Source organism: Rhinolophus ferrumequinum, chromosome 9 (genome assembly GCF_004115265.2).
Source record: "Rhinolophus ferrumequinum isolate MPI-CBG mRhiFer1 chromosome 9, mRhiFer1_v1.p, whole genome shotgun sequence".
NCBI lineage: Eukaryota > Metazoa > Chordata > Mammalia > Chiroptera > Rhinolophidae > Rhinolophus > Rhinolophus ferrumequinum.
In genome coordinates, this window is record NC_046292.1 from 85,006,351 (window position 1) to 85,019,799 (window position 13,449).

The following is a 13,449-nucleotide window of genomic DNA, read 5'->3' on the forward strand; positions in this document are numbered from 1 at the left end:
TCTTCTCTTTTCCAATTCTTCTATCTTACACCTGTTACTTTAACCATAAAAAACAAATAGAACTAAATATGATTTTAAATACCATGAAAAACAATATATTATGCTTCCAGCATTTCAATCCCAGCCCTTCAGAACACTTTTTCTTTATTTGATGACTAGGAGACCACAGCTGCCTACTTTTTTTTCCGTTTACCTCTCTGATCACTCCTTCTCATATTTCTTACTTGGTAAATCCAATCATCATGATTACTTAATGTTGAAGTGTCTCAGAGATCAATCTTCAGTCCTCTTCTTTCTGTCTACATTTACATCCTTTCTTATGACTTTCAATATTTATGATAATAACTCCTAAATTTATATATCCAGCTGAAACACTCCCTGACTCTAAGCTTATATATTCAAGTGTATACTCATCATTTCTACTTGAATCCCTAAAAGACGTCTTGGACTTAACATTTCTAAAATTGAAATGTTGATCTTTTCCTACTCCACCATCAAGGTCTGCATCTTTTACAGTCTTTCCCTTTCATTAATTTCCTCAACCAACATATATGTGTGTGTGTGTGTATACATATTTTTTTGTTGTTTTAACCTAGTGCCTCAAAAACAAAATAACTTAAAAATCAGGTCATTTCTAAGGACTAAGCTTGTAGTTATAAGACCAAAGCTACTGAATTCTCTAATGTGACATGTAATAAACATGACAATAGAATTCTAATTGACATTGTATAGATGTTTCTAGGAAAGATAATAACACTTTTCAGAAAAAGGTATTTAAAAAGAGTATACTGTCAAGGATCATTTCTATAGTTTGTTACCAGAGAAATTTCTCTGATGTAGAGCACCCGTTTAACCAAAGAAGAGAAAGACCTGTACTCAGAAAATTATAAGACACTGAAGAGAGAAATCAAAGAAGATACAAATAAATGGAAACACATACCATGTTCATGGATAGGAATAATTAATATAGTTAAAATCTCAATGCTACTTCAGGCAATATATAGATTCAATGTAATTCCTATCAAACTATCAATTACATTTTTCTCAGAAATAGAACATATAATCCTAAAATTTATATGCAACCATAAAAGACCCCAAATAGCCATGGCAATCTTGAAAATAAGGACAAAATGGGAGGTATCACCCTACTCAACACCAAATCATACTACAAGGCTCTAGTAATCAAAACAGCATGGCACTGGCATAAAAACAGACATGTAGATTAATGGAAGAGAATAAAGAGCCCAGAAATAAATCCATTCATATATGGCCATTTAATCTATGACAATGGAAGCAAGAATTTACATTGGGGTAAAGTTAGTCTATTTAATGAATGGTGCTGGAAAAACTGGACTGACACATGCGGAAAAATGAAACTGGACCTCCTCCTTATGCCATATATGAGAACAAATTCAAAATGGATTAAAGACTTAAATGTAAGACCCCAAACCATAAAACTCCTAGAAGAATATATAGAGAGTAAACTTAAAGACATTACCCTGAGTAATATTTTTACTGATATATCCCCTTGGGCAAGAGAAGTAAAAGAAAAAATAAACATGGTATTACATCAAACTTAAAAGTTTTTTCACAGCAAATGAAACCATTAGTGAAACAAAAAGGCAGCCTACTGAATGGGAGAAGATATTTGTCAATGATACATCTGAAAGGAATTAATATCCAAAATTTACAAAACACTCATTCAACTCAACACCAAAAAAACAAACAAGTCAATTTAAAAAATGGGCAGAGGACATGAAGAGACATTTCTCTAAAGAGGACATACAGATGGCCAACAAACGTGAAAAAAATGCTTAATGTCACTAATCATTAGAGTAATGCAAATAAAAACCACAATGAGATACAACCTCACTCCGGTCAGAATGACTGTCATCAATAAATCAACAAACAACAAGTGATGGTGAAGCTGGGAAGAAAAGGGAATCCTGGTGCACTGTCGGTGGGATTGCAGATTGTTGCAGCCACTTTGGAAATCAGTATGGAGGTATCTCAGAAAACTCGAAATGGAACTACCTTATGACCCACTCTTAGGTATCTATCCAGAGAAATCCAAGACGCTAATTTGAAAAAAAATATATGCACCCCTATGTTTATTGCAGCACTATACACAATAGCCAAGACATGGAAACAATCGAAATGCCCATTGGTAGATGACTGGATTAAAAAACTGTGGTACATTTATACAATGGAGTATTCCTCAACTGTAAAGAAGAATGAAATCTCACCATTTGCAATGATATGGATGGACCTAGAGAACATTATACTAAGTGAAATAAGTCAGAAAGGGAAAGACAAATATCATATGATTTTACTTATATGTGGAATCTAAACAATTGAATAAATGGGCGAAGTAAACAGAAATAGTTTCAGAGATAAAGAGGAAAAAATGTTGGTTGCTCAATGGGAGGGGGTGGGGATGAGGGAGAAGGGGAAGGGATTAGACGGCATAAATTGGTAGCTAAAATATTGCCATGGGGATATGAAAGACAGTATGGGGAATATAATCAATAATGTAAAGATTTTGTAGGGTGTCGGACTGGCACGTCTTATTAGGGAGACCACTTCATGGATGGTATAAATGCTTGGCAAAAGGCGCTGTACACCTGAAGCTGAAGCTGAATAATATTGTATGTCAACTATAATTTAATATATATATATATAGTCACGGGATATGGACTACAGCATACATAATAGAGTCAATGGAATTGTAAAAGCTATATACGATGTCAGAGGAGCAATAGATTGGGCGAGAGGGGTTATCACTTTGTGAGAGATGAAATGTCCATTACATAGTTTTGTACACCTGAAACTAATTTAAAAAAAGGTATTTAATATTTTAAATGTTCAGTACAGAGCTTTTCAGAGCCCTTCTTGGAGTGGGGCTAGAGGGTGAAAAGGGGCTTTGGAGACGCCCAGACACCTATTAGAAAGAACAGCCCTTTCTTGTACTACTCATTTTCATTCATTCATTCATCTGACAACTATTACTTGAGCACTAGAATTTATAATGGGAGACAGGGATGAAACATACAATGTTCTTGCCTTCATAGAGCTGATATACTAATGAGAAAGAAAGCAAATAATCCAACAACAAAGTGAATATAAATTATAATAGGCAGTAAAAATGATATGAAAATGGCACCATTTTGATAACACTGAGGAGGAACTTTCTGAGCAGAGATCTAAATATTCCATTAGATACTTAAACTACTTTTTTTCATAATACAACTCAAAATGCTGTTGAATTCATCTGCATGTCTTGTTAAGTTGTGACAGCCCAACTGGTTTGCCATTGGTGATGAAAATATTCAGCTATGAGCTTTCCAGACTAGATTTGCCAGGTTACAGCATGATTGTGCAGAATAATTTTCTATTTTGTAGCTGTAGGATGGTAATTTTGCATTTAATTCAAGCTCATCTGAGCTATGTTGGCTCAGATGACACTGCTTAGCTCCAGTGACCATTTCATTAGAAGATTTGGATGTAACACAGATTGTTTCAGGTAGTTCAGAAGTAGCTTTTCATTTCATTTGATTTGGAAGAAATACTGGTCAACCAAGCTCAGAGCACTATGATAGCAATTTATAAGTTGAGAAAATGAAAAAGACTATTTTTCAAAGCATCTTGCTTGGTAAAGTGCTTACCTCAGAACTCTGCGGTCAGAATATTAGGCATGGACCTTTAGACTGGAACTTTAGAATTAAACTTGTAACCATTATGCATTCCATAGTCTATTTAAATGACAGAGAAAGATGACTTAAATACCAAAACAAGAAAAATTAGACAAAAAACATGGAAAGTATAATTTCAAAGTCTTAAAACACATCTACAGTGTTTCCCTGAAAATGACACTTATCCAGACAATCAGATCTAATGCGTCTTTTGGAGCAAACATTAATATAAGATCCAGTCTTATTTTACTATAAGACCCGGTCTTTGATATGATATGATATGATATGATATGATATGATATGATATGATACCATAATATAATATATATTATATATAATATTATAATATAATATAATATAATATAATATAATATAATATAATATAATATAATATAATATAATATACCGGCTAGGTCTATTTTAGGGGAAACATGGTATCATATATCTATCTATCTATCTATCTATCTATCATCTATCTCTCCATATTCACTAGCACACATAAATATGTATGCAACATAATATTTGTAATTTATTCATTTTTTAAGCACCTACTCTATTTACGTCATGCCGTTATAGACAATTGGGATGTATCAGCAAACAAAACAATCCTTGCTCTCATGAAGTTAATTAACATCAGAGAAAAAATAGATAGCAATCAACAGACATCATAAATACACTATTTAGTGTATTTGGTGGTAAATGCAATACAAAAAGGAAAAGTAGAACAGGAAAAGAAGATCAGGAGTGGCGATATAAATGAGAGGGTACTTCATCAAACGGGGTGGAAAAAGTAGTAAAGGATGTCAGTGTGAGTTATGCAGTTAAAAATAGTGAATGTGTTGCAATGTTGTGTAATATGGATATTCATTTATATGTAAAACATACATATGTACACACATATACACACACACATATACAGAGGGTGCCAAACAATGTATACACATTTTAAGAAAGGAAAACTGTATTAAAATTGTAATAATATATACCAATAACAAAAAATGAATATGTTATGTTTGACTTCTGCAATTACAAGAGGTGCTCAAAGTGGTTACCATCAACCTCCAGACATTTCTGATTATGGTGAACTTTGAACAATGTTGACCAAACTGTCTACTTGTATACATTTTGATATACATTTTGATACATATATATGTATATGTACTTGTATACATTTTGATACATATATATATATATATATATATATATATATATATATATATATATATATATCAACATTTCTATTGAAAAAGTTTTTTCTTATAAGCACTGGTAATCTCTTTCATATTTTTTCCTAGATAAAATATTCCTACAGTCACTTAAAAACATCTAATATTAACTTCTCATAGATACATTGAATAAAATATACCTAAATAAACACGTGCAAATTCTTCCCCAAACACAATTTATATTGTTTAGTTTTAAAGTATAAGTTCATTTTTCTACATACAAATGAGAGAGCCTCGTAATTGATGGTGTGTGCCTGCCTTTGGAACTTAGATGCCACAAACCTGTCTTTAGAGACAATGGTCAACATGGCTGCCTGCAAGGCAGAAGGAATGTGTGTGACCATTTTTAAGGCCATTTACTGGACTGTAATTTCCTTCACTGTCTTTGTCTAGGAGACAAATATAAAGGATAGAAATGTAGAGAAATAGCATCAAACTGGTATATTAAGTCTCTAACATACATGACTGAAAAGTGTTTATACTAAGATTACATCAAATAAATTAATATGTTGTCTTTTATTTGAAGTTTTTAATCTTGGAGTTTACTTCTCTTCACAGCATCTTTTATGTTGGGTAACTATTGCTTATGTTGATGATATAAGACATACCGACACCAAATATCAATTTTAGGTAAATCCAATTAAGCTCAGAAGCAAAACTTCTGGATTAGCAGTTCTTGTGTAAATTATTTTTCTTCCATTTACTTTGTTTTCTTTTTTAAAATGAGCCTTTCAATATGAAGATTTTGAGCTGCCAGTTTCCCAGTCCTTATTAATATCAGAAATCTAAACTGACTCTTTAAAATGTAATGGCTGGAGATTCTTTTTTTGTTATTGATATGAATTTTATGATTAAATCTATAAACAAATATGCCTACATCTTATATGGACATCCTTTTTGTGAAAGAAGATAATCAGAAGCACATTTAAAGTAGTATTTTAATAAAGAATTTCCCCTAAAGAATAAGAAGCTATGTTATTTTTGCTAGTTTAGAGTCCTTTACTTTCCTCCACTATTCAGAAAAATAAAGCCACTAAATAAAATATAAACACTTTAACTAACAAAATATTCAAGATAATGGGTTTGCTGCTATTACATCAAAGTACATGTAGAGACATCCATGAGCAGAGAGGTATTTTGTCTCTTTCATTAAAAGCTGTGAATAGATATCTCATTACTTTTGTAAATATTTTGATGAATATTGTTATTATAGTGATGTCCTTAATTGCATGATAAATAAAGAAACACTCATATGTGTGGTATGTGAAAAGAGAATGAAATGTAAATTATACTTTTAGCTCAGTGATAGGTTTTTAAAAATCTCTTTGTGATGGTCGGTAGATTTTAGTTGCTTGAAATATGATTAGTGAGAGATCTTAATTTAATTTGTAATTAAGCTCAAAGTATTTACACCCCCTTTTCTGGAATGGATAAGAAAAATTGTTATTTAATATAAAACAAAACACTGTGTACTTTCCAAGACTCACTTTGTTGTCTCACTTCAGAATCATCATGTCTCTATGTCTACCACTCTAAATTATTATGTCACAAACCTCACCCAATTATAGTCAGGCTTACACATTGAAAAGCTCATCTTATACTAGACCCTCTAAACTTATGAGAAGTCTGACTTTGCCCTGTCAACATAGAGACACTATTAAAAACCTGGCAGTGTAGTGATTTCCCTTATTGAAGTCAGCATATTTTTTATTTTATTAACTATAAAAATCTGTCTCATTGAGAAATGACCACCTTCAAATACACTGGATATGCCACTGAAAACTATATAAGCAAGACATAAGTTTTATTTATTTATTTATTTTATTTTTTAGAGCTCTTTTAAGTTAACAGCAATATTGAGCAGAAGTTAGAGATTTCCCATTATCCCCCCTGCCCCACACATACAGAGCTTCCCATCAACATTCCCCAGCAGAGTGGTACATTTGTTAAAATGAATGATTTGAACCAACATTGACACATCATAATCACTCAGTCTATAGATTACATTATGGTTTACATTTAATGTTTTACATTATATGGGTTTAGACAAATGCATAATGCATGTATTCATCATTATGGTGTCATACAGATTATTTTTGCTAAAAAGTCCTCTGTGCTTTACTTATTCATCCATCTCCCAAACTCCAATCCTGGGGAACCAGTGATCTTTATACTGTCTCCATAGTTTTGCCTTTTCCATAATATCATATAGTTAGAATCATACAATATGTAACCTTTTTGAATTGGCTTCTTTCACTTACTATTACATTTAAGTTTCCTCCATATCTTTTCATGGCTTGAAAGCTCATTTCTTTTTAGCATGGAGTAATATTCCATTGTCTGGAGGTACCACAGTTTGTTTATCTATTTACCTACTAAAGACTATCTTGGTTACTTACAAGTTTTGGCAATTATGAATAAAGCTACTATAAACATCTGAGTACAGGTTTTTCTGTAGAAATAAGTTTTTAATTCATTTGGACAAACACTAAGAAGCTCAATGTATGATAAAAGTATGTTTAGTTTGGGAAGAAACCATCAAACTATCTGCCAAAATGACTATCTTTTTACAATCCCACTGGTAATGAATGAGAGTTCCTGTTTCTCAACATCCTCACCAATGTTTAGTGTTGTCAATGTTCCAGATTTTAGCTGTTCTAATGGGTGTGTAGTGGTCAGGAAACAATCTTAAAAGCTCTTTAAATGTCTATTATTAGATTATAACAGTATCAGAAAAAATAATTATCAGTTTCATAATTAACCTTAAAATATTAAATTATTAATTTCAGAATAAATCAGAAAAATATCTGAAAAATAATGCAACCTCATAAAAACCCATTTGACACTTAGTAATTGTGCAATTATTTGGTATAATAAAAATAAATCATAATTAAAATGTAATTAAGTTACATCTTCAATAGATAGTATTCTAGAAATCTTGTTCTTCTTTTTTTTTTTTTTTTTTAAATTCCACCAGGGGAAGAAGGGAAGTGAAATTTTCAGGACAGAGGGAAAAAAACCAACCAACCATTCCCTACTACAGATTAAAATATGTTGTCTTGAAATGTACCTTCCATACCCTATAGTGCATATTTTTTTTTTTCTTTTTATAATTTCGAGGAATTCCCACGTTGGTAATTAAAGGGGAAATGAAAAAAGTCAGCATTTTCATGCTAAACATTAAGAATTTTTAAATATTTTGCATAGTTTACAAATATATTCTAGTTTCAAACTTTTTCCAAGATGAAAGACACAATTTGCAGTAAGAAAATGATTATTTAATTTGGCAAAACATAGAAACTTCTAGCTGAGGCACATTAAAATACTTGTACAATTGCCTCAAAGGCAGAAAAATTTTACCATTCTTTTTGCCATATATCTCTCTCTCTACTGAAGAGAAATGACCAGTTTTCCCTGAAAAAAAAAAAGTGAGAGCAGATACATAGTTTTCATTTTCATCCAAAGATTTTATGAAACGTCTTTTACCCTCTTTTAAAAGTTTACTCTAATGTTGATTTTCTTTATAATTTGTTATTTCGTTTTTTTAAGTATTACTGATAAATTAACAATTAAAAGACTAAATCTTGAATTATACTATTTTTGAAAGGAAATAATTTATGAAAAATGATGCACTCTTAACAAATGTTAGTTATCCTTTTTGATAATGGACATAGTTTCAGGTAATTTTCACATTAAATATTCTATAAGAGAAGGGAAGAAATTTCACAAGGAGATGAAAACTATATAATGAGAGTCAAACAAATGTAAGAAATACAAAATAAAATGTTAAAGATGAACAATTCATCTTACAGTCTTATCAGTAGGCTTGACAGAAAAAAAAAGTCAGTGAACTTAAAAAAAATAGGTCAATAGAAAATATTCAAATTGATGCAAAAGAGAAAAAAGTGAACAAAAAATATAAAGATGAAAGAGAATAAAAACATAAACATGAAATGAAATGAAAATATATTTTCCTCAAGTGCTGTAGTACAATAACAAATAGTCTAACATGCAAATAATTGAATTTCAGAATTGGAGAAGTAAAAAGGCCTGGCTGGTACTTCTGGTTTCAGTTCTAACAAGTAAAAAGCTTGGAAAGCATTATCCCTGTCTCTACAAGAACAAAAGGCTGTAATAACTGAAAATGACCAACTTTTCTTGGATCCATCAATGAAGAAAGGACACAGTGAAAATTGCCATCCCAAAATTAAAAGAGACACATGAGGCAAGATCATACAACCAAGATAAGCTTACCTGGAAGAGAATCACTGCTGGAACTACAAACAGGTGGAAATAGTTATATGGTAAGTTTTACAAATTGCTGTGGACCAAGTTTGAATTCATGTGAGAGCGAAAAAATTCTGAAGGGCCGCAGTCTTAGTGGGCTAAAACTCTTTTGTGGTTTCTGACCTCTAGGAACCCACAACATTCTCAAACTGAAAAGCCAAGAAAAATTTTCCCATAGCTCTGGCAGGAGGAGGGAAAGAGTAAACTTTGTGAAATATGCCCGCAGTATATTTTAAAGCAAAAGACTACTCTCCAGGGAAAAAAATCTTTATCTGAGCCATCTTTCTCATGGAGGAAAGGCATTTCTGTAACTCCAGTCCCCTCTATCCTTCCTATCTCACCTAAAGGAAGAATAGCTAAAAACCATGAAGAAAGGTCACAGGGCAGAGACACAGGCTCACACAAAGACTGAGATTAAGTCATCAGATTATAGAACATTTTCTCTCTCCCTCATCTCTCCACCACTTTGGGGAGCTAAATAGTCAACTACAGTGGAAAAAGCTATAAGACACAGACTTGATCAGAGTAGGATTACTTAGAGAAGCCAAAGGTGACATGAGTGACTGTGGGGACAGAGCCCCAGAGAGAAGTTTCCAGGTTCTCAGCCTCACGAGGAGGGGTGCTGGCTCGGGTAGTAGATGGCTGTCAGCTGTGGCTAGTTGGCCATCAGCTGTAACCATTGAGTCATTGGCCACTAATATAACTGCCGCGGCTACGTTGGGGAGTCCAGGAGAGTCAAGGGAAGTCAGAGAGTCAGTCGGTTGGCAGAAAGCGGACAGCAGGTTGCATGTGGTGTGAATCCAGCCTCCAGTGAGACTATAGTGGTATTACTCCCCTACCTATGGCTCTGTGGGTGTTCCTTTTTGGCCTAGGCATATCCTGCATTCTTATGTGGGGAGTGGGAGCTGAGACCACGCAGGCCACCCCGCACGACAAATGGCGCAGTGAGCAGGGCATGGTGCCGGCCGAAACTAACCCAAGGATGGTGGAGCAGTTTATGCGTACAAAAGTGCAGCTTCGGGAGGCCCGCGAGGAGCGACGCCAGGAGCAGGAGGCATGGTCTGCCTGGGTGACTCGAGCCTCCAGATGGCACACCTCCCTCTTGGCCATGGATGGCGTTGTCCTCCTTTTGTTGATGTGCTTCTGCTGTAGGCTCCAAGGATTGTGGATATTATACACCGAGGACACCACCCACTCAGACACCTGGCACGGCGAGCAGGATTCCGACCAGGTAGGAATGGATTCTGACTCTGGGCAGGAGGACGTATGACCCCACACAGTGTGTGGTGTCCGGTGGCCACTGTTCTCAGGAGTTGGACCCCCAAGGAGGGGTGGGAGGACATGGACGGCTCTCCAGCCAGCGTGGAGAGGGCCCTGCAGGCTCTGGCTGAGCGGTTGCCAGAGGAGGAGAAGGCCACAGCCGGCCGCGTGGGCTGGAGTCTCCTCACTGTCTTGAGTCTCAACACGGAAAATGCGCTTAATGAAATGGCCCAGGTTGCGGACCAGGTGTCCCGGTTGGAAGCGCTGGAAGCTCGGGTCTGCCTGTTGGAAAAGGGGCCCCACAGGGGAGACTCTGAGGCAGACGCGGAGGAAGCGAGTGGAGACAATGTAGCTCCCAACCACCAAGCCCCGCCAATCTTGAAACAAAGGGTAAAACATGAGCAAACTTTGGGCCCCGGGGGCGTTGCTGCCGGCAACCCAGCTGTAACTGAGTTCACAACCTACACCCCTTACACTCCCACTGAGTTGCAGGAGCTGGGGAGGTGGTACCGACAGAGCCCTGGAGAGCCAGTCTCGGCTTGGCTATTACGTTTATGGGATGAGGGAGCAGACAACATTCTCTGCTCCCCAGGCGAGATGGAAAAGCTAGCCTTTGTGACAGTGCATCCGTACCTGCGACAAAGGTTACAGAACTGCCATAGGTTGGCCCACGACCAGGGCAACCATTCTCTAATGGAGTGGCTCACTGCTGCGGTACGCACAGTATGGGGACAGGCTGGCGAGCTGCCAGACACTGTGAGTCAATGGCAGTCATATACAGAATTTATGCAAATCATCCATGAAATGGGTATGAGACATGCTATTTTTAACCTTAACATGCAGGGGCCAGATGACGAGCTTTTTACAGCCAGCATGAGAAATCTGGTTTTGGATACTGCACCTGCGAGTGCTTTTGGATCCTTTGTTGCTAGTCTTAGACCCTATGTAGGGCGATGGATCTATGAAGTTACAACTGCCATGGCCACCCTAGGGGATGTTGAAAGCCGGAGGTGAAGGAAGTTAAGACAGGAGGTCCGCGCAGTTGAGACCTGGAAGCCCAAACCAAAGGTAAAGGGGTGAGGTCGCGGGCCTCAGAGAGTAACACGCGCACAGATGTGGCATGATCTAGTGGCAGCAGGGGTTGATCAGAAGAAAATAGACCGACAACCCAATGCACTCCTGCTGGAACTTTGGAAACAGTTGCATCCGGGACAGCAATTGCAGAGAAGCTTAAAGGAGAAGTCTGGGAAAGCGCGACCCGTGTCCCTCCAGGACTTCCTCCCTTTTGCTTGAGGCCAACTCTTTCCAGCTTGATTAGGGGTGGGGCCAAGGTACCCGGTCAGAGGGGACAGCAGGGACCGGAGGCCCCATGTGGAACTGTCCATACATTGGTCCCCTTCTAATGTGCAGAGGGTTTTGGCCCTAGTTGACACTGGTGCAGACTGCAGTCTTGTTTATGGGAACCCAGAACTGTTCCCCGGACCAGCAATCTGCATTGATGGCTATGGGGGAAAGACTGTGACTGTGAAAGCCGTTTCCTTACTCCTGGGTATAGGAAGGCTTCCCCCTCGTACCTACAAGGTTTATGTCTCCCCCGTTCCGGAGTATATTCTAGGGGTGGACGTGCTACATGGCCTCAGCTTACAGACGTCGGTAGGAGAGTTCCGTCTCCGGATCCGGGTGGTGAAAGCGGTGACACGCGGGCATGCTCGCCACCGTCCTCAAGTGTTGCCACAGCCCCAGCGCATGGTTACAGTGCGACAGCACCGCCTGCCGGAGGGCAGGAGGAGATTGGTTATACAATATTGGAATTGGAGAAGGAACATATTGTGAGGCCAACGCACAGTCCCTTTAACTCCCCAGTATGGCCTTTCAAGAAGCCAGATGGGACCTGGCGAATGACTGGACTATAGGGAGTTAAATAAGGTGACGCCACCTTTGCATGCAGCAGTACCTTCAATACATGATTTCATGGATCGTCTGACTGTCCGCCTGGGAACATATCACTATGTAGTGGACTTGGCCAATGCTTTTTTCTCCATTGATATTGCACCTGAGTGTCAAGAGCAGTTCGCTTTTACTTGGGACGGGCGGCAGTGGACTTTTCAAGTCCTTCCGCAAGGATACTTGCACAGCCCCACTATCTGCCACGGGCTCGTGGCCCAGGATTTGGCACAGTGGGATCGCCCATCCTCTGTGGCCTTGTTTCATTATGTCGATGATATTCTATTAACATCAGATTCTCTTTCTGATTTAGAGCAAGCAGCTCCCTCTCTTGTCTGCCACCTGAAGTCATGCGGCTGGGTGGTGAATGAGGAAAAGGTCCAAGGCCCTGGCTTATTCGTCAAGTTTTTGGGTGCTGTGTGGTCGGGTTAAACAAAGGTTATACCTGAGGCAATTATTGATAAGATACAAGCCTTTCCCCAGCCGACCAAGGTCTCCCAACTGCAGACGTATTTGGGTCTGCTACGATATTGGCGGGCGTTTGTACCCCATGTGGCACAAATGGCAAGGCCCTTGTACAATATGATAAAAAAGGGGGCTTCATGAGATTGGACAGAGGCTCTACAGCAAGTCTTCGTTGCCACAAAACGGGCAGTGCAGCAGGCACAGGCTCTGCAAGTAGTGGACCCCGGCCGCCCATTTGAACTAGATGTTCACGTAACCCAAGAGGGGTATGGATGGGGCCTCTGGCAACGGCAGGAGCATCTCCAGTAGCCAGTGGGATTTTGGTCCCAATTATGGAAAGGAGCAAAGGTCCGCTACTCACTAATAGAGAAACAGCTGGCTGCTGTGTCCGCAGCCCTAGTGGCCACAGAAACCATCACAGGAACGGGTGTTGGTTCGAACAACCTATCCTGTCCAGGGGTGGGTCCGTACGTGGACCCAGGGACCCAAAACGGGGGTGGCACACACCACCACCCTCGCCAAGTGGGGTGCCTACTTGGAAAAACGTAGCACCCTTAGTTCAAGCCCTTTGAGGA

General features: G+C 38.0%; 1 pseudogene; it reads left to right on the forward strand.

Moving 5' to 3' along the window:
- Positions 1-779: 779 nt before the first annotated feature.
- On the forward strand, positions 780-881 carry LOC117027895 (uncharacterized; annotated as a pseudogene).
- Positions 882-13,449: the final 12,568 nt, after the last annotated feature.